Source organism: Mustela lutreola, chromosome 11 (assembly GCF_030435805.1).
Source record: "Mustela lutreola isolate mMusLut2 chromosome 11, mMusLut2.pri, whole genome shotgun sequence".
In the NCBI taxonomy this organism is placed as follows: Eukaryota; Metazoa; Chordata; class Mammalia; order Carnivora; family Mustelidae; genus Mustela; species Mustela lutreola.
The window spans coordinates 36,869,462-36,889,721 of NC_081300.1; the positions used below are offsets into that span (position 1 = coordinate 36,869,462).

A 20,260-nucleotide genomic window follows, 5' to 3' on the forward strand; every position below is an offset into this window, starting at 1 on the left:
GTCTTGGATTGTGGTCTTGGGGTCATGAGATCGAGCCCTGAGTGGTGGGGCCCTGCACTGGGCCTGGAGCCTATTTGAGATTCTCCTTCTCCCTTTGTCCCTCCCCTACTCACATGCACTCTTTCAATCAATCAGTCAATAAACAGACACCAGAGAGCTTGCTCTCTCTCAGAATACACATGGAGGGAAATCTATGTGAGGGCATAGTGAGAAGATAGCTGTCTGCAAGCCAGGAAGAGAGTCCTCACCAAAAACTAGCCCTGTCAGTCCTCGATCTTGGGCTGCTAGACCCCAGAACTGTGAAAAAATAATTTCTGTTGTTCAGTCAGCCAGTCTGTAGTCCTCTGTCACAGCAGTTTGAGCAGAATAATACAGAAGCCTCCATGAGATCAGCCCAGTATGGCTCGGTCTGTGGATCCAGGCTCTGGGGCCTCTGATTCTGAGGACAGCAGTCCCTACTATGGTTCCCTGACCCAAGATGCAGGCCTGGGAAAGTACCTGCCTGTCCTGGCCTGCAGTACTCCCTAAGAACTTATAGTTTAGTCATTGAGGACTCTAGAAATGGATTTTCCTTTCCCCACAGATTGATAATAATCTTGCCCAGATACCATGTTGAAGCCTGCAACAAAACCTCCTTCTTCAGACCCACCCCTCCACCCCAGAACACTGTGAGGAGACCACAGTGATTATCCCTATGGTCCCCCTGGTTCTCTGGGGGTACTGAGGAGGCATAGGTGGCCGGGACAAGGTCCACATGGGGCTTGTACAGGGTGGATCTAGGCAGAGGCCTGCTGGTCTCTGCTTGGAGAGGAACACTGAGAACTGCCTCCCTGGCACAAGTCATTCCCTGGGCCTAGATACCCTCTCCTCCTTCCTGTTGTCCAAGGCTAAGTTGGGGTGTGTGTGTGTGTGTGTGTGTGTGTGTGTGTGTGTGTGTGTTATGGTTCCTGGGTGAGGATGGCAGTTTACGGCACCGAGGCTACAGCTGTATTTCCATTAGGAACTCCGATGCTTTGGGGCTGAGGTCTAGTTGGATTACTTGGTTAGTTTAGTTGGTTTAGCTTGGGGTGGGGGAAAAGAGGGAAGAAAAGGAAGGATAAAGTGGAGGAGAAGAAGGGGTCAGGAAGAAAAGGGGGTACAGGAGTCACAGGAATCAAAGCACAGGGATGTCACAGCCACAGAGCCAAGCTGGGAGGGGACACGGACAGTGACACTTGTCATCTCTCTGAATGATGCTTCAGATGACAAGACATGTGAGTTCCCAATTCAGAGCCTCTGTGCTCCCAGCATCCTCATGGGTTTTGCTGCTAGGGCCAAATCCCAGAGGAGGGTAGTTATGGAGAAAAGTCTTTTTAGAGCCTTGACTCATTTTGGATTGTTTGGGAAGGCTTTTTTCAGCCCTGTGTGTTTTTGAAAAAGCAGCACAATAGTCAGGCTGACATCATCTGGTGTTAATGGGAACACTATAAACATTTCCACTTTGAATTAAAACCAAAGCATTATTTTACAAAATCGTTTAATGATTTGTTCCAGCATTCACCTAATCAGTGCAAATGCCAAGCAAGTGTTCAAAATGAAAGAAATCAATGTATTAAGAAATAGACGAATTTGTGGTAATGATAATAGTGACAACAAGCCCCCAGTCAGGCTAAGTACACAAGGTTCTGGACTTCTTCCAGGGGCTTCCACAGAGCCGAGGAATGTTTTTGCCGTTCACTTACACAGCTGAGCTGGCCCATTGCCATGACAGGCAGCTTTGTTTATTTGGTTTTCACTTTTCAGCATGAAATACAGTCCTGTCTTGATTCTCCTGCCTCTGGGTCTCTCTGAATGCTTTAACTAGAATCCTTTCTGCTAATATGCAGAAAGGATCCCTCCCCTGGGACTGGTGGGGACCCTGAAGCTCGACTGGGGCTACGGGATCTGCACGGACTGTGGCTTCGCTTGGCCAGGTCATAAATCAGTTTCTGAGTGAAACCTTTCCTGAGCAGGAAACTTTATTTGGGGATAGCACTGATTTGGTTTTTGAGCTCAGTGTGACTTGGTGGTAAGGCTAGGGGACTGCTTTATCTGAGGGATCTGTGCATGGGCTCTGACTGGTCATCACAGCCCCATGACGCCGCTCATGGGCACCTTGGCCTCAATGTGCCCTCATAATCCCAGCAAATGTCCCCCTGAGGAAGGACATTGGCCAGAGGCTTGCCATCAGGCCTGGTGCCAGGATCAGCGCCTCTTACGCCTGCCCTAGCCCAGAATGACAGCGGGGGTGCCTGAGGAACACAGAGCAGATGCGATGCATCTCAGAAAGAAATAGGCTCTTAGAGTATGGGAGAAGGGGAAATAGGAAAGCAGAGCAGGGTGAAAGATGTCGGGTGTTTCTGGGTGTGCAGGGGGAGTTTACAGTTCAAGATAGAATGATCTGAATTTCTTAAAATATTAAGCTTGCAAAAACAGGCAACCTGGAGGTTGTACTCTTGGCTGTTTATCTTAGCGAAATGAAAACTTGTGTTCACCCAAAAACCTAAACAGGAATTTCCAAAGCCCCTCTATTTGTAATAGTCCCAAACGGGGAACAACCCAGCTGTCCTTCATAGGGCAAACGATCAAACAAACTGGCACCTCCTCACTGTGGAATACTTACTACTCAGCAATGGAATGGAAGGAACTATTGAAACACCCACAACCTGGGGGAATCTCCAGAGAATTATTCTCAGTTAAAAAAAAAAAATCTATCCCTAAGGGTAGACTTACAGCATACCGTAAGTCCAGAGAGGCACTGATACTGTAAGTCTACCCTCATACTATATGATTCTATTTATATGACATTCTTGAAATGACAAAGTCGCCAGGGCTATGGAGGGGGCGGGGCCAGAGGGAAGGGGGCGTGGCTAGAAAAAAGCAGCAGGAGTGATACTTGTAGGGATGGAGATATTTCCTACCTTGACTGTATCAACTGTAAATATACCATATATTTTACTTTGACAACAGTGTCCTGGTTGTGCTTTGGAATATAGGTTTGCAACATGTTACCACTGCAGGACACTGCGGGAGGAGCCAGGAGCTCTGCCTGTTTTATTTCTGGTAACTACATGTGAATCTACACCTGTCTCACAATAAAAAGTTCAATGACTCCCAAAATAGGGTGGCCCATGTGGGTCCACTGAGAAGGTGACATTTGAACTAAGACTTGAAGGAGGTGGCAGAGACAGACAATGCGTTTATCTGGGTAGGCAGGGAAGATGAATCACAGGGGTAGCTGTGGCCAGACCACAGAGGCTGTGGTAGGCACAGTGAGGCGTGGGGCTTTCACTCCTGGTGGTGAGGGGAGCCATGGGTCATTCTGTGAAGCATAGTGACAGAGGCCAACTTTCATTTTAATAGACGCCCCCCCCAAGCTGCTGAGAGGAGAACAGACTGTTGGGGCCTGAGCAGAAACAGGAACAGTAAGGGGGCCACGACAGACACCCAGGATGCCCTAAGTGTCTCCCCTGCCTTGGCAGGCCCTGTCTGTGGCTTTCCTGAGTGAGCGTGCAGTTAGATGTTTGGGAATGCATGCAGGAGCCTCCTAAAGAAGCCCCTGTCCCCAAAGCCCAAGTCTCCATCAGTGACCCACGGAGAGCATACAGCATGGTTGAGAACGAGGATCAGAAAAGCGAAAACGGGCGCCTGGGTGGCTCAGTGGGTTAAAGCTGCTGCCTTTGGCTCAGGTCATGGTCTCAGGGTCCTGGGATCAAGTCCCACATCGGGCTCTCTGCTCAGCAGGGAGCCTGCTTCCTCCTCTCTCTCTCTCTCTCTCTCTGCCTGCCTCTCCATCTACTTGTGATCTCTCTCTGTCAAATAAATAAATAAAATCTTTAGAAAAAAAAAAGAAAGAAAGAAAGGCGAAGACAAGGAACCACCAAAGGACAGGAACTGTAGGTTACAACTCAGCATTAAGCTTGGGGGCCCATGCGAGGCAGGTCTGGAAGCCTAGTGGTTTAGTGTGATAGAAATCAGAATGCCCTGGATGGCGTCCAGCATGTTCACACACACATCACTGAGCTTTTCAAGCAGGAATGCCTTCCACAGGTTCTGAGCACTTGCTGTGTGTTGGGGACCGGAGCCCCATAAAGAGAGAGTGGGGGTAAACCTGGCATAGCTCTTACACTCAGAGAGCTCACTATGGCCATAAATAAGAGAGCAAATAAATAAATAAAACAGTGACAAATCATAATAGAGGTTAAGAAGCAAACAAAGAATGGGCTGGGAAGGATGTGAAAAGCGAGGGGGACAAGAGAACTCCTGTAGGTGAAAGGTGACACTTGGGTTGAGCTCTTTAGTGGGACAAAGGGCCAGGTTAGACAGTCCCCAGCAGAGGGAGCGGCCTATACGAAGGCCCTGAAACAGGGAGGAGGTGGGACAGGGTCCAGAGAGGCCGTCACATGGCACTGTCACATTGCTCAGCCCACTTCCCATTTGGCCTCTCCCCAGGACAGTGCTTCATATTCAGGGCACCAGCCTTACACTCCTGCCATTTCTGTTACAGAATCCCAGAGTTTCTTAATAGCCTAAGGAACAGCTGCATGTGCAGTGAGCATGAAAGATACTTTCCTCTATAAGGTATGAGATGCTGATAAGCATAAGAAATTGTGGGCGATACCAAAAGGCTGTCTTGCAAAAATCTCAGTCTAAAAATGTGCCTGCTTCCCAAAGCCACTGGCCCCTGGCATGACCATGCAGTTTAGTGAAGGACATAGACAGGGAACCAGGATGATGGGGTGGAACATGAGAAAACAGGCACACCATATTCTTCCATTTCCTAGGACTACCAGAACAAAGTACCACAAACTGGGGGCTTCAACCAACAGAAATGTATCTCTCACAGTTCTGGAGGTTGGAAGTCCAGAATGAAGCCACCAGTTGGGGCATCTTCTCTCCGAAGTTTCCAGACGTGGATCCTTCCTTGGTTGTCCCAGATTCTGGTGACCCCAAGCATTCTGTGGCTTGTGGGAGTGTCACTCCAATCTCTGCTTCCATCTTGCCATAGCTGTCTTCCCTCTGTGTCTTGTGTTCCTGCGTCTTCACGTGGTGTTCTCCCGGTGTGTCTATCTTCCCATTGTCCTCCCTCTTCTTATAAGGACACTAGTCATGGTGGATGAGGGCCCATCCGAATGACTTCATCCTAACTAATGACATCTATAATGACCCTATTGCCAAATAAGGTCACATTCTGAGGTACTTGGGGTTAGGAATTCAACATATCTTTTATGAGGACACACTCAACCCACAAAGCAATACTGTGCCAGAAAAGGAAGAGTGGTTAGAAAGTACTGGGCAGCTGTTGGAGGGAGTCACAGATCTCACACCAAAGAAGCTGTTCTGAGCTCACATCCACACCCTGGGTCTGCTTATTCTGAATCATTCCCACTAATGCCTTTAAAAACATGTTTTACCCTAAGCATTTCTGTTATTAATTTTATGTAAGAAGTATTTTTCTGCTGCTGACACTAGGGAATTTTTGTTAGTGGTGCAGTCATCTACACTTCTGCCAGCCCAAATACCCGGTTTTCTCCCTGTCCTGCACCCCATGGCCATCACACTCTCCAGCTGAGAAGTAAGTGGGAGTAGGTAAGGCCAGGGAAGATCACAAAAGACCCAGCAAGCCAGCAGGACCTAGACTAGCTTGGTTAGGTAGTAGGGAGCCATCCAGTCCCTGGCAGGGGAATGATGTGGGAAACACAGACACTCTCAGGTCTGGGCAGGGCAGGATGAAGGGGACAAATCAGGAAGTGTTTGGAATTAAAGTATAGGTAAAAGAGTCAAGAACTGGGAACCATCCATATGAAGGTACAGATTACATAAAGCTCCCAGTTTTGTGAAGATAAAGATGAACCTTAGAGCTTCTCCCTAGAAGAGGCTCTTAAGGAAAGATGGCTTGGTCAGTGATGAAAACAGGAGCTCGCAGAAAGGAGAGCTTCAAGTAGAAGGAGAAGGTCAATGGCTTAAAACTTCACCAGAGACAAGTATGTGGTGGTTCTGGTGGGAAGGCCTTCCTTTCCACATGCCCTCTTATCCTCCTCAAGCAGGGATGGCTCTTTGTCCTGCTTCCAAGTCCTGGGATGTCTCAGTTATTCCCTGGTAGCCATATGGCCTCTGAGGCCAGGGAAGGATGTCCTCAGGTCCTGCAGCCCCTCTTCCCATGTCCTTATCAGAGCTAGGGCAAAAGGGCTGGGATGAAAAGGAGTGGTCTTAAGGACAAGGGAAGGTGGTCTGGCTGAGTGCCTGAAATGGCCACAGTACTGGGCCATGTGCAGACTTCTACTTTCTCCTGGTGCCACAGATATTACAGCTGAATCCATTTTAAAGAGGATGGCAAATATATAAATCATGAATCCCCAGAGTTCTTCAACCCCTTGTAGTATACCAGGGCAATATTTATATTATGCCCCAATAACAACCATGGTCAAAAATAAATTCAGGATTCTTTAATTTAAACTCTAGCTTATTCTAATGCTTGTTGCTAAGTTAAAAGCTTGAAATAGGGCGCCTGGGTGGCTCAGTGGGTTAAGCCTCTGCCTTCAGCTCAGGTCATGATCTCAGGGTCCTGGGATCGAGTCCTGCATCGGTCTCTCTGCTCAGCAGGGAGTCAGCTTCCTCCTCTCTCTCTCTCTGCCTGCCTCTCTGCCTACTTGTGATCTCTCTCTGTCAAATAAATAAATAAAATCTTTAAAAAAAAAAAAAGCTTGAAATAATTTTCTGCTAAAAAAAATACAACTCTTGTTATTCAGATAAATAGATTTTTCAAATCAAAGTCTTGGAATCTTAGAAATGGGGTCCCTGGGTAGCTCACTGGGATCGAGCCCTGCATCCAGCTCTCTGCTCAGCAGAGAGCATGCTTCCCCTCTCTTTCTCTGCCTGCCTCTCTGCCTACTTGTGATCTCTGTCAAATAAATAAGTAAAATCTGTTTAAAAAAAAAAAAAGAAAACTTAGAAATAATTTCAAAATGCCTTTTGGAAAGCTTTTCTGTTTCTGACCATAAAATGTCAAAGTCACATTACAGTTTTTCTATACTTGATCTTAGCCAAAAAGCAAAGAAACAATCCATTTTTCTAAATGAAGTTTTACATATTAGTATTCATTCACAGGTAAAATGATAATATGCCATGCCTAAAAATAATAAAATACATTTCTTTAGAAGTGTATTGTATGGGGTGCCTGGGTGGCTCAGTTGGTTAAGCATCTGCCTTTGGCTCAGGTCATTATATCGGAGTCCTGGGATTGAGCCCCACATCGGGCTCCCTGCTCGGTGGGAAGCCTGCTTCTCCCTCTCTCCCTTCCCCTGCTTGTGTTCCCTCTCTCACTCTTTCTGTCAAATAAATAAATAAAATATTTTTAAAAAATTGGACATGATTGTAAAAAACCAACCATTTCAGGGCTCTGAATACTGACCACAGGTTAACAACAAATTGAGAAACATATAATCATGAAAATCTATGATGATTCAGGTAAAAGCAGTGGAGACAGGTGGATTCTTGCCTGAGACTGCCTCCACTCTTTATCCCAGCCCAATCAGCCTCGTTGTTTTGCCGGGACAGGACTGGCCTTCACTTGATCTGGAGTAAAGAACAGAAACCCACAGCAACAGCAAATGGAAAAAGCCTGCAGATCTCCTAACCTGAAGCTACTATCTTAGTTGGGATGAACAATATAAGACTTTGAGACTATAAGAAATTGAACAGGAAATCTTAGAAATGAGATAGCCATTGAGGTCTTGGTAAACATTCCACATGATCCTGCCTGTCTAGGAGCCTGTGCACATGCACAGACGAGACCGAGAGGGCTTAGAGTTAAGGTAACACCAGAGGCAGAGCTGAAATTGCCAAATCTGAATACATCCCCCAATTCAAACACAGAGCCATAGTGTTTATGCGCCAACTTCTCCAGTCACTGAGTGACCACTAAGCTATGCAAACACAAAGGTGACCTACAAGAAGCCAGACCCCCTAACGAAAAAATGCAAATAATAATTTAAGAAAACAACAACTGAGCAGAATCATCAAAGATAAACACCAGGTATGTGTGCATTTATGTGAGTGTGACAGATTCTATAGATCAAGTCCAGGCAAGCAGTAACAACTAAGAATCTCAGAGGATAAAAAGGACCTAGATTATTTATATGATCTAAAATATTCAATTTTCAATAAAAATGTATGAGTCATGCAAAAAAAAAAAAAAAAAAAGATGTGTTACCATAGTTGGAGGAAAAAGCCAATGGAAACTGTATTTGAGTGGTCCAAATGCTGAATTTAATAGACAAGTACTTCAAAACTGCTATTTTAAATATGTTAAAAAAAAAAACAAAGGAAACCATGTTTAAAGAATTTGAAGAAAATATTATTAAAGTGACTTGACAAGTAGGAATATCAATAAAAATAAAATAATTTTAAAGGACAAATGGAAATCTTAGGGTTGAAAAATACAATAACAAAATGAAAATTTTATAATATGAGATCAGCAGTAGATTTGAGATACTAGAAGAAGGAATCAGTGAATTTGAAGATGCGTCAATAGAAATTCTCCAATCTAAAGAATAAAGAGGAAAAAAAAAGAGTAAAGAAAAAAAAAAGGATCAAATTCTCAGAGACCTGTGGAACATTAAGCATTCCAACTGCATAACAGGAGCCCCAGAATGAGAGGAGAGAGAAAAAGGGCAGGAAAAAAATTTAAAGAAATAATGGTTGAAAACCTCTCAAATTTTATGAAAGCTTTAATCTACAGATCCAAGAAACCTAATGAACACCAATTAGGAAAAACAAAGAGATCTTCAATTAGTCATATCCAACTCTTGAAAGCAAAAAACACAGAATAAATCTTGAAAGTAGCAAGAGAAAAACTAATCATATGTAGGAGATCAAAAATACACAGGATGACTAAATCTTATCAGAAAAAAATGGAGACCAGAAAGCAGTGGAATGGAATATTTAAAGTGCTGAGTGAAACAATCGTCAGCCAAGAATTCTATATCCAGCAAAACTATCTTTCAAAAGTGAAAGTGAAATAAAGATAGTCTTAGATAAACAAAGACTGAGATAAAGTAAGACAAAGATACATGTCTTACAAAAAATACTAAAGCAACCCCTCCAGGATTAGAGAAAATTACTTTACTTGGTAACTTGAATCCACAAAAAGAAATAAGAAATTAATGCCAGAAATGGTAAAAACAAAACAAACAAAAAAACCCAGTAATTATAAAAGACTTAATGAATATACATCTTTTACTATTTTTTAGATAGTATAAAATTATATAGAGCAAGTATATTTGGGGGTTTACAACATATATAGATGTGTTATATAGGACACTAAAGGCACAAAAGTGAAGGTGGGTAGGGACAAAAGGAAGTTATATTGGAACAAGCCTGCTATAATTTATGGGATTAAGTTAGTATTAACTTGAGGTAAGTTTTAATATGTTAAAAATACATACTGTAATTCCTAGAGAAAATACTAAGACTATAACTCAAAAAAATTGTTTAAAAATCAACTAAGGAGGGGCTTGGGTGGCTCAGTTGGTTAAGCATCTGCTTTCAGCTCAGATCATGATCCCAGGGATCGAGCCCCACATCAGGCTCCCTGCTGAGCAGGGAACCTGCTTCTCTCTCTCCTTCTGCATGCTTGTGCTCTCTCTTTCTCTCTCTGTCAAATAATAGACCAAAAAATCTTTTTAAAAAATTAAATTAAAAATATTTCAAAAATCAACCAAGGAATTAAAGTTCTTTTGTTTAACATAAAAAAAGGAAGTAAAGGAGAAATAGAGAAACAAAAAAAAAGACATAAGGCATATAGAAAATAGCAAAATGACACAAAAATCCAATCATATTATTAACTGCATTAAATGTGAATAGAATAAATATCCCAGTCAAAACACAGAAACTTTCAGAGTAGATAAGAAAGCAAATCCAACTATATGTTGTCTATAAGATACACACTTCCAATTCAAAGACACAAACATGTTGAAAACAAAAGGATATCTGCTCTCACCACTCCTATTCAGTGCAATACTAGCCTGTACAATGAAACAAGAAAGATTAGCCAGATATAACACATGCAAACTAGAAAAGAAAAAGAAAAACTGGTTTTATTCACAGCATAATCCAGTATGTAGAAAATCTTAAGATAAAGACCAATATAAAAAATACTAATTTTTCCAATAAACTCACAATGAATAATCCAAAAACAAAATTAAGAAAATCTTGTTCACAACAGCATCCAAAGGAATAAAGTACTTAGAGGACTATATTTAACTTAAAAACTTCAAGACCTGTATGCTAAAAAGTACCGAACATTACAAGAAAAATGAAAGATCTATATAAATTGAGATATATTCCATCTTCAAAATGGATTGAAAGAAATTATATTGTTAAGATGTCAGTTTTCCCCAAATTGACCAACAGAATCTCCATCAAAATCCTGGTAGAATTGCTAAGCCAATCCTAATATGTATATGAAAATGCAGAAGACCTGGAGTAGCCAACACAATTTTTTTTTTAAGATTTTATTTATTTATTTGACAGAGAGAGATAGATCACAAATAGGCAGAGAGGCAGGCAAAGAGGGAAAGAGGAGGAAGCAGGCTCCCTGCTGAGCAGAGAGCCTGATGTGGGGCTCGATCCTAGAACCCTGAGATCATGACCTGAGCTGAAGGCAGAGGCTTAACCCACTGAGCCACCCAGGGGCCCCGCCAACACAATTTTTTAAAAAGATTTTATTTATTTATTTGACAGACAGATACCACAAGTAGGCAGAGAGGCAGGCAGGCAGAGAGAGAGAGGAGAAAGTAGTTTCCCCGCGGAGCAGAGAGCCTGATGTGGGGCTCGATCCCAGGACCCTGGGATCATGACCCGAGCCAAAGGCAGAGGCTTTAACCCACTGAGCCACCCAGGCACCCACCAACACATTTTTTTAAAAGAACAACAAAGTTGGAGGACTCATGCTACCAGATTTCAAAACTTAACTACAAAACCACAGTAACTGAGAAATTGTGGTATTGGCACAAAGATGGACATGTAGATTAATGGAACAGAATTAAGAGTTCAGAAATAAATCTTTATAGTCAATTGATTTTCATCAAAGGTGCCATGGTAGTTTAGTTGAGGAAAAAAGGGTCTTCCATGAATGTTACTGAGACAGTTGAATATCCATATGCAGAAACGTGAACTAGGAACCTCACCTCACAAAACATATAACATTTAACCCAAAATGAATTATAGGCTTAAAAGTAAAAGTGACTTCTAGAAAACATTACAGAATATCTTTATGACCTTGGGTTAGGTAAAGAATCCTAAAATATTGCACAAAAAAAGTACTGTATGATGCCAAAGAAGTAATACACTGGACTTCATCAAAATGAAAGACTTTTAACCTTAAAAAGTTACCATAATGCAAACAAAAAGACAAACCACAATCTATAAGAAAATATTTTCAAATCCATGTCTGATATAAGATTTGTATCTCAAATATATGAAGAACTCTAACAACCCAATAAGTCAAACAACAAAATTTTAAAATGGGCAAAAGATTTTAATAGCTATTTCACCAAGGAAATATCCAAATTATTAAAAAGCACATGAAAACATGTGTCTATACAAAGATGTATATGTGAACATTTACAACAGCTGGGAACTTGGGGCTGACTCTGCCCCTGTTGTTGCTTCTAGGGCTTCCTGGAAAGAGGAGAGTATTGGGCTGCCCTGATGTGCTTGAATGGATCTGCAGTACACAAACCAAATCAATCATGAGTTGTAGTAATGATAAGAACAACACTATTATGTAATCTATTTATTCCTTGCATCCGCGCCATTCTGCTCCACTACAGGCACAGTGATGACCATCATGTTATCTAAGCTTCACTCACCCGGTGGTAAAATTCTCCCTAAGACCTTCCCTGGCCACCTAGTAAGTCCTCACTATCCCCAGCTCACCTAACACCTCCTCACAGCCTCACAGTATCCCAGGTGGCAATGGCCTAAGCCACCCAGTCTGTTATTCACAATAGGATGCATCTTGGCTTGTTAAGATAGCATTCCTACTCTCCTTATCATTGTCTCTTTGAAGCAGAAAGATGTCATATCGCCCTGGTATGTCCTATAAAGAGAACAAAGGAGAGAGAAATGAGAGCATTTACTATGATTGAGTTCCATTTGCTGGGATTTTAAGAAATCAGTGCAAAACCACAGTAGCCAAGGAGGAGGGAGAAATGTGGTTTACTGAGATTTACTGAAAAGAAGGAATTTCTCTCATGGGACAACTTGCTTGGAAATAGAAGGAGATGAAGTTTAGACATGTGATTCTCATTACCAGCTACATCCTTTCAGACAGAAGGCAGATATAATTGGATCCATTTCTATTTTAATTATAATTCTTTGGCTTTAAAGAAATCACCAATGGAAATTTGCAAGCCACCACAAATGCTGCCATTTCAAATTCCCTGGATTTTAATGTGGCCTGGATTTCCTTCGGCCAGGCCGAGGCTACCCACCACAACTGATGTTTGTTGTTGTTACAGACCTAAAATTTTCCCCAAACAAAGATGAACTTCTCTTTCTCTTCTTTCCTCTCTCCCTCCCTCATTCTATTTTTCTTTCTGAAGAGAGAGAGGTTCTAAATTTTGCCAACCCTTTTCCCTACAAAAAACAGGAGAGAGAAAGAAGCCTTCTGTGATGAATGACAGCAGAGTGCAGACACATAGGGCTTCCTTTTGTTCCTCCCACCCCAACCCAAGCTGACCAGAGGGGTTCTCCAACTTTTCTAGATCTCAGTTTCAGGAGTAGTCACAAGTCCTGAGACTTGCTTAAAAATTTGGAGGCTTCTTATAAAGTCAGACTGTATAACCAGCACTGTGAAACCCTGGAGTTAAACATCACTTTAGCTCTTTCAAAGCTACTCGCTTTCTTTCCATCAGTTTCTGTCTCAAAGACATTCTTGGCAGAGTTGGAAGGGAACCCTGGAACAAACAATCCTGAGGATAAGTGCTGAAAGCAGTGCTGAGGGGCCATGCAGCCACCAAGAGGATCCCTGCTCCCGGGCCCTTGCTCCCAAGTCCACAAGAAAAGAGCTGGGCAACTATCTGAGGCCTGATGTCCATCCTGACATTGGACCCAAGGTGGTTGGTGGCTCACTGCACATGGCCTGCATGGGACAAAGGCAAGACCAGTTTTTCTTTTGAAGCTAAGCAAATAAATATAAGAAGCACAATACATGTTGTAGCCATAGACTTATTTTAAGCTAAAACTCAGAAGAAAGAGTTTTGAGTGTGCTCCAGAGTTTTGCTTGCTCCAGTTTGCCCTGCACTCAAATGTTTTACTAAAATTCACTATAATTCAACAAGTCTTAATAAGTTATGTTAGTGTGAAAGTAGAGCAGTATTTCTTTGTTTATTTGCCTGGTTGATTCCTTTATGTACATATGCAAGTAAAATAATTGGGACTACATCAAAGTAAAAGGCTAATGTACAGCAAAGGAAACCAGCAAACAAAAAGGCAACCTACTGAATGGAAGAAGGTATCTGCAAATGTTATATCGAATGGGAGGTTAATATCTGAAATATATAAAGAACTAATACAACTCAACACTAAAAAAGTAAAATAAACAAAATAATTAAAAAATGGGAAGGGGACCTGAATAGACATTTTTCCAAAAAAAAAAAAAAAAGACATATAAATGGCTAAAAGACGCAAGAAAAGAAGTTCAACACAACTCATCATCAAGGAGATACAAATCAAAACCTCAATGAGATACCACCTTCAACTGCTATAATGGCTAAAATAAAAAACACAAGAAACAATTATTGGCAAGGATGTCAAATAAGGGGAACCCACCTACACTGTTGGTGGAAATGCAAATTAGTGTAGCCCCTATGGAAAACAGTATGGAGGATCCTCAAAAAATTAAAGATACAATTACCATACAATTCAGTAATTCCACTCCTGGGTATTTATCCAAAGAAAATGAAAACACTAATTGGAAAAGACATACACACTCCTGTGTTTATTGTAATATTATTTACAATAGCAAAGATATGGAAGCAGTCCAAGTATTTTTTAATAGATGAATGGATAATTAAGATGTCACACACACACACACACACACACACACACACACACACGAATATTACCCAGCCATAAAAAAAGAAGAAATATTACTATCTGCAACAACATGGATGGACTTAGAGGGTATTATGCTAAGTGAAGTAAGTCAGACAAAGATAAATACTGTATTATTTCACTTACATGTGGAATCTAAAAAACAAAACCAAGGAACAACAACAAACAGCAGAAATAGACTCATAAATATAGAGAACTGATGGTTGCCAGTGGGTAGATGATAGGCAAAATGAGTGAGGGGAACGGGAGATATAGGCTTCCAGTTATAGAATGAATAAGTCACAGGGAGAAAAGGTATAGAGAACATAATCAATGGAATTGCAATAGTTCTGTGTGGTGATAGACGGTAGTTACACTGGTGGTAGGTATAGCATAACACAGGCTTGTCAAATCACTGTATTGTACATCTGAAGCTAATGTGACATTGTATATCAACTGTAAAAATAAAGACTAAACTGAGGTATCATTGTACATCAGTTATGATAGCAAGTTTCAAAAAGACACGAAATAACAAGTGTTGACAATAATGTGGAAAGCACCCTTGTGCACTGCTGATGGAAATGTAAATTGGTACAGCAACTATGGAAAACAGTATGAAGGTTCCTTTAAAAATAGCAGAAATATAATCAAGCAATTCCACTTACGTGTATTTTTTTAAAGATTTATTTATTTATTTGAGTAATCTCTACATCCAACGTGAAGCTCAAACTCAAGACTCCGAGATCAAGAGTCACATACTCTACCAAATGAGCCAGCCAGGCATTCTCACTTATGGGTATTTACCCCAAGGAAGCAAAAACACCAATTCAAAGAGATATATGCTCCCCTATGCTCGTCGCGGCATTATTTATAATAGCCAAGATACAGAAGCAACCTATATGATAAGTGAAATAAATCAGATAAAGACAATTAACATGATTTTCTTATATGTGGAATCTAAAAAAACAAAACACACAGAAACAGATTCACAAAGAACAAACTGGCAGGGGTGGGGAGTGGGTAAAATAGGTGAAGGGGATTAAGAGGTACAAACTTCCAGTCATAAAGTATGTAAGTCACGGGAATAAAAAATACAGCATAGGGAATAAAGTCAATTACTACTACAATAACTTTGTATGGTGACAGATGGTAACTACACTGACCATGGTAAGCATTTTGTAATGTATACAACTGTCAAATCCCTATGTTGTATACCTGAAACTAAAATAATATTGTATGTCAGCTACACTTCAATTAAAGAAAAAACATAGAAATTAGGGGTTAGTCCACAAAAAAATTTAATATCCAAAGACAAATTTCAGAGAGAACATAGAAAACAGAAGGAAGAACACTGTCAAAGAAAGAATCCAAGGGGTGCCTGTGTGGTTCAGTGGGTTAAGTGTCTGACTCTTGATATCAGCTCAGGTCTTCATCTCAGGGTCATGGGTTCAAGCCCTGCACTGGGGTCTATGCTGGATATAGAGCCTACTTTTAAAATAAAGAAAAGAAAAGAAAGAAAGAACTGAAGAATCCACATATTATTTATGGAAATTTCTTAAAATCTCAAATTTAAAAAATGAAGGAAAGGACATTTGCTTCCACTCAAGATGGATTAATACGAGTATAAAAATAGGATTTTACACTCCTGACTCAAATAAACAAACAAACCAAGACACAATATATGAAACAACACGTTTAAAGATATTGGACACTGAGCAATAATAAACATTAACCTGAGAGACAAGAACAAAATAACATGAGCTCTTTTGTCCAGCTTATTGCCTTAAGAGTTTTCATGCTGCAGTGTAGGGAGAGGGAATCCAGGCAGAGACTAGCAGTCTCCCTGAGTTGAGGAGTCACAGCTGAGAGTCATAGGGAGGTCAAGGTGGCTAGTGCTTAGGACAGAGAGAGAACCCCAGAGATGTGAAAGGGTCATCCTTGAGTAGTTAGCAGAAAAGTATTTACCAGCCCAGGAGGAGAGGAACTGCCTAAGACTAAGGGAATAAAACTATCTGACAGGATTGGAAAACAGTGGCTGGCAGTGCCACCAAGCTGGGAACAGTACCTATTCTCACCAGCCAGACTGGAAAAACTCATAATTCACAGAGCATTGAGCAGAATACTCAGAAAAGCCTTGCCTCAGTAATGGGAAATAATTAGCCCCAGACTAAGCACTACTCTGGGCTCACTAGAATCATAAAAATAAGACTTGAAAGGATCAGACTTTTTCTAAGAAATTTAACTACATCCTAGAGCAAACCTTAAGAATATTAAGAGTACAGCAGTAGAACAACAACAAAAGTACCTAGCACTCAACAAGGTAAAATTCAACGTCTGGTATTAAAATAAAGGTCAGCAGACAATGTAGCACGAAAATACAATTCACAATTAAAAAAAAAATTAATAAATTGAAACCAAACCACCAACAGCTGTCACAGATGTTAGAATAAGCAAAGCTATTAAAACAATTATTATAATTGTCTTCTCTATGTTCAAATTTTTAAATAGAAATGTAAGATATATATTTTTTAAAAGTACCTAAATCAAACTTCTAGAAATGAAAACTATGATGTCTGAAGTGAAAATGCACTGGATAGAATTAATGGCAGAGAAGACGGAGAAGGAGAAGGAGGAGAGGGAGGGTTGGGGAAGGGGGAGGAGGAAGGAGGAAGAAAGGAACTTTTGTGAACTGCAGGATAACTTCAATCAGCCTAACATACATATAAATGCAGCCTGCCTAGGAGAGAAGAGAATGAGAGGTCCAAAATATTTGATTTCATGGCTGAAAGTTTCCCTAGTTTTTTGTAAACCAGTAACTCCAAAAATCCAAGGAATTCAATGAATCGCAAGCCTACAAAACATGAAGAAACTACACCAAGTCACAAAATAATTTTTAAAAAACGGTGATGAGAAACTCTTAAAGGCAGCTGGAGAAGGAGGTCAGGGGAGTTATGTAGAGAGAGACAAAGGTAAGAACAAGAATTCTCACAACATAAGCAAGAAGATATGGAGCAATATCCTTAAAGTACTGAAAGAAGAAACTGTACTTTAAATTCTATACCCAGTGAAAATATCTCCTAAAAAATGTAGGCAAAATAAAGATATTTTCAGACATACAAAAGCTGAAAGAATTCATCTTCATCAGAACTGCACTACAAAACAATGTCAGAAGCTATCCTTCCAGCAAAAGGGAAATGATGTCAGAAATAAATCTGAATCTACACAAAGAAATGAAAGGCACCAGAAATGGTAACTAACTACATGGGTAAATATATATTTTGTCTTATTTAAGTTCCTTTAAAAATAATTGACGGCTTAACAAAAGTAATAACATTGCATTGTAGGGTTGATAACAAATGAATAAAGTGGATGATAAAGTCTAGAGGGGAGAAATGTAAGTATTATAAGTTTCTAATACTAAGTGAAGTGATACACCACTTGAAGGTAGATCATAGTAAGTTAAAGATGTACAATATAAACCCTAAAGTAACTACCAGATATTAGAGAAGAAAAGATTTATGAAGTTGAAGATACTTGTTTGTGGCCTAACAGTGTTCTGTTCTGGAAAATGTTCCATGTGCACTTGAGAAGAATGTATATTCTGCTGTTTTTGGATGGAAGGTTCTGAATATATCTGTTAGATCCATCTGGTCCAATGTGCTACTCAAAGTCACTGTTCCCTTGTTTATTTTCTGTTTGGATGATCTATCCCTTAATGTAAGTGGGGTGTTTAAGTCCTCTATTATTACTGTATTATTACTGATTTCTTCCTTTGTTAATGTCTGCTCTATGTATTTGGGTATTCCCATGTTGGGAGCATAAATATTTACAATTGTTATATCTTCTTGTTGGATTTTTCCCTTAATAGTTATGGAATGTCCTTCTTTGTCTCTTGTTACCGTCTGTTTCAAAGGCTGTTTTGCCCAAAATAAGTATTGCTACCCTGGTTTTTTTTTATTTCCATTTGCATGATAAATTCTTTCCCATTCCTTCACTTTCAACCCACAGGTGTCTTTAGGTCTGAAATGAGTCTCTTGTAGATAGCATATAGATGTGTCTTGCTTTTTATCCATTCTGCTACCTTATGTCTTTTGATTAGAGCATTTAGTCTGTTTACATTCAAAGTAATTATTGATAGGAGCATAACTATTGCCATTTTTGTTTTATGATTGTTTCATAGGTCTTTTCTGTTCCTTCTCTTGCTTTCTTCTCTCTTGGTTTGCTGGCTTTCTTTAGTGATTACTTGGATTCCTTTATCTTTTTTTTATTCCTTTATCTTTATTCTTTACATATCTGACTAGTTTTTTTAATATTTGAAAGCTATCTAAATAAATTATACTTTTATTTATCTTTATTTTTGAAGTATGAAATGCTACATGAATTTGCATGTCATCCTTGAGCAGGGGTCATGCTAACCTCTGTGTCATTAGTAGATGTGCTGCCAAAGTGAGCACTATTTTTTATATTTTTAAGTTTTAATTTAAATTCCAGTTAAAACTGGAGTTTAGTTAACTGGAATTTAAATTAATCCCCTTCATCTATTTAACCCATTCTCCACCCCCACCTTTCTCATCAGTCTATGACTGGCTTTTGATTTGTGGTTGCGATTAGGTTTGTATAGAACATCTTATGCACATAGCAGTCTATATTAAGTTGATGGTTGCTCACATTTTAACACATTCTTCATTCCTCTACCCTCCATGCTTTGGGTATTTGGTGTCATACTTAACATCCTTTTGTGAATCCCCTGACTGAGTTTTATAGAAATACTTAATCTTACTTCTTTTCTGCTTTTTACTTTTCTTACCCCTACTTATGGTCTTTCCTTTCCACTCAGCATCCCCTTTAATGTTTCCTGTAGGGATGGTTTTAGCAGTCATGATTTCCTTTAACTTTTGTTTGGGTAACCTTTTGTATCTCCTATTCTGAATGTGATCCTTGCTGGATATAATATTCTTGGTTGCAGGGTTTTTGTTTTCTTTTAGGATTTTAAACATATGCCATTTTCATCTGGTCTGCAAAGTTTCTGCTGAAACATCAGCTGATATAGCCTTTTGGGGTTTCCCTTGCATGTAACTGATTTCTCTTGCTGCTTTTAAAATTCTCTATCACTGTTTTTTGCCATTTAAATTACTATGTGTCTGGACCATACTACTATGATCTGGACCTCCTTGGGTTGATTTTGGTGTGGCTCTTTGGGCCTCTTGCATCTCAATTTCTGCTTCCTTCTACAGATTCAGGAAGTTGTCAGCTACTATTTCTTCAAATAACTTTTCTGCCCCCTTTCCCTCTTTTCTCCTGGGATACTTGCAATGCAAATATTATGCTCAGTGGTGTCACTGAGTTTCCTTAACACTCATTTTAAAATTATTTATCTCCCATTCAGCTTGATTGCTTTCCATTACTCTGTCCTCTATGTCGCTGATTTTTTTTTTCTTTTGCTTCCTCTAGTCTATTTATTCTGTCTACTGTATTTTTAATTTCAAGTATAGAGTTCTTTATCTCTGGTTGGTTCTTTTTTATGTTTCCTATGTCTTTGTTAAGAGTCTCACTGAGGTTCTCCACTCTTTTCTCAAGTTCTGTGAGTATCTTTATGACTGTTACTTTAAATTCTCCATCAGGCATATTGCTTACATTCGTTTCATGCAGGTCTCTTACTGTGATATTTTTAGATCTCTTGCTGTGATTTTTGTCCTGTTCTTTCATTTGGGACATATTCCTCCTTTTCTTCATTTTGTCTAATTCTTTGTGTCTGTTTCTATGTGTTAGGAGTGTCAGCTATTTCTCCTGCTCTTGAAAATAGTGGTGTCATGAAGATCCTATAGTTCTCTGTAGTGCAATGTTCCTTGTCCTCTGAAACTTGTCACTTCAGAAGTGTTTCCTATGTGTTGTGTGCACCCTGCTATTGTGGCTGAGCTGCAGCTGCCTTCAGTCCAGTCATCTGCAATGGCTCTCTGCCTATTGTGGGCAAGCTTGGTCCATGTGTTGTTAAGGGGCCAGTCTGGGACTGATCTGAGCTTGAGTTAAGTCAGAACAGGCATTTATCAGGATGCAGTAGTACAGAATTACAGGGTATTTTCCCTGTGTTGCTCCCTGACAAGCTTTCATTAGTGAATGGGGCCTAGAGTCAGACCAAATGTGT

The 20,260-nt window shown here is 40.1% G+C and overlaps 1 pseudogene; it reads right to left on the reverse strand.

The window, feature by feature from the left end:
• Nucleotides 1–18,476: 18,476 nt before the first annotated feature.
• Nucleotides 18,477–18,572, reverse strand: LOC131811981 (U6 spliceosomal RNA; annotated as a pseudogene).
• Nucleotides 18,573–20,260: the final 1,688 nt, after the last annotated feature.